This window comes from Propithecus coquereli, unplaced genomic scaffold (assembly GCF_000956105.1).
Source record: "Propithecus coquereli isolate 6110/MARCELLA unplaced genomic scaffold, Pcoq_1.0 Scaffold11, whole genome shotgun sequence".
NCBI classification, from domain to species: domain Eukaryota; kingdom Metazoa; phylum Chordata; class Mammalia; order Primates; family Indriidae; genus Propithecus; species Propithecus coquereli.
This window is the reverse complement of record NW_012134969.1, coordinates 4,774,885-4,777,458: the sequence shown is the minus strand read 5'-3', so window position 1 is coordinate 4,777,458 and position 2,574 is coordinate 4,774,885.

Below are 2,574 nucleotides of genomic sequence, written 5' to 3'. Positions count from 1 at the left end.
CAAATTCCTGGGCTCAAGTGACTCTCTCTCCTCAGCCTCCCAAGTGTATGAGACTACAGGCATGCACCACCATGCCCAGCTAATTTTTAAGGAAGTTTTTTGTAGAGACAGGGTCTCAATATGTTGCCCAGGCTGGTCTTGAACTCCTGGCCTCAAGCAATCCTTCCACTTCAGCCTCCTGAGTAGTTAGGATTACAGGTGTAAGCTGCTGCACGTGCGTATATGATGTTAAATAATATTTAAAGTATGTGTTGTTATGATCCCAAATTTAATTGGTTTTTCAGTTAACCTACCAACCACTATCCTGGACTAGTTAGAAGAGAGACTTTACCCTATGACAAAGTGCAGTGGGCACAAAGGAGAAGGGGCCTGTTCAAAGAAGAAGTCAGGGAAGCTAACACTCAAGATGACAAGGGAAGGATGAATACAAACTTCTTGGATTGAAAAGAATGAGGCAGGCTTATGGAAACGAGGTATGAGAAAGCATTGTATGTGAAGAGTACTACAATTTATTCAGTTTTGCTAAAGCTTAAAGTATAAAGAAGAGAATGAAGATGGATGAGGCTGGACAGATAACCAGACAAGGGCTATATTGAATAGCTTTATATAATAAGGAAAAGCATTCAAGATTTATCTTATAGGTGAAAGCAGGACACCAAAAAATGTTGCATCAGTGACATGATCAGCATGATCAGATAGATCTAGATGCTGGAAAGAGCTCTTTGGTGGCAATAGAGTGATGAGACAAAAATGAAAGGAGGGAGATTAGCAAGAAGGTTATTGCAACAGTCTGAGTAAGACATGCTGAGGCCTAAACTGGGGCAGTGCTAGGGGACGTGGCAAGGAGGAGTAGAGTGACCTTTATTGGTTTCTTCCCCATATTTAATCCCTCTTGACCCTTGCCAACATGGACCCAACCATCAACTCGGTCCCCTACTCTCAGGGTGGGCCCTGATTGACCTAAGCCAACCAACGCATCTGTTGGGGCTCACAAGCTGAAATCCCAAAATATGGCACTTTGGCATGATGAAGCCTCGAGGTCTTTCTGACCCTACCCCACCTTCTGTCCCAGAGCACAGCAAGAAGTTGAAGTTCCTTTATCTGCCTAAGATCCAGACCCACTAAAAGAAACAATTGGTTTTTCTTTCCCTCTTGGTAAAACCAAGAATGTTACCACACCTGAACAGACTCTTTTGCAAGATAATTTACAAGTTAATCTCTCTTCCCTGATCCATTCATTCTCCCTAGTCATCCCCTCAGCAGAATTTTTCTTCTACCCTCTCCCATAACCTGTTTTCCAGGGTGGTATTTAAGCTTCTGAACCTGTTGGGGGGTGAGTAATCACTCTGTGGTTCTCCCTGTCTACACACAAAATAAATTTGTATGCCTTTTCTCCAATTAATCTGTGACTTTTGTGAGCTGATTTTTCACTGAAACTTCAGAGGGTGAAGGGGAAGCCTTCCCTTCACCCCTTCACATCCCATCACTCCAGCCATGATGGATTCTTGTTTCATGGGTAAGCATTTTGCCCTTCTGGGACACTGGGGTTATAAGAAAGGCTTGCTGGGTGCTTTTAGGAAAGCAGTAGCTTCTTTCTTTAGCTGGACATGAAGAGAGAAGCACGAAGCCGTAATTGTGGTTGGCAGTCATTCGACAACCATAAACTAGGGTGACCATGTAATTTATCATCCAAAACAAGGTCACATTTGAGAGAGAGATAGTGCCATAAATAATTATATTAGGATAATAGATGTAACTGGGCCTATTTCGCAAACCAGGATATATGCTCCTGCCATTGTTAGAAAAGATGGCCTTAGGACCAGATGCCGTGGCTCATGCCTGTAATCCCAGCATTTTGGGAGGCCTAGGCAGGAGGACCACTTGAGGCCAGGAGTTTGAGACCAACCTGGACAACAGAGCAAGACCCCATCTCTATAAAAAAATGTAAAAATTAGCCAGGCATGATGGTGTGCAGTCCCAGTTTCTGTAGTCCCAGTTTCTCGGGAGGTCGAGGCAGGAGGGTCGCTTAAGTCCAGGAGTTTAGGGCTGTAATGAGCTATGATAATGCCACTGCACTTTAGCCTGAGTGAGACCTTGTCTCAAAAAATACAAATAAATAAATAAAAGGAAAAAAGAAAAGATGGCCTTAGAATGAAGCAAACACCATTGTACCATTGAAAGCCACAAGGATATTAGCAAGAAACTGGATCCTTGATGACCTTATTTGAAGTCTACTCCATTTCTGAACTTTTTCATTATAAGAGTAAAAATTTATCTTAATTTTTAAAATTCTGTATTTAAAATTTTAAACATTTAAAAGGTAGAAAGAATAGTGTAATGAACCCTCACATCCCAAAAACCCAGATTCAATAATTGTTAAGATTCTGCCATAATTCTTCATCTATTTTCCTTTTTCTGATGTAGTAATTTAAAACAAATCAAGACATTTCATTCTGAATGTTTCCGTATGCATTTGTGCTAAATGCTAAATGTGAACATTTTCTGACATAGCCACACCACTGTGACATCTAACAAAAACTACTGACAACCTTTTATGCCATCTAGTATCCAGTT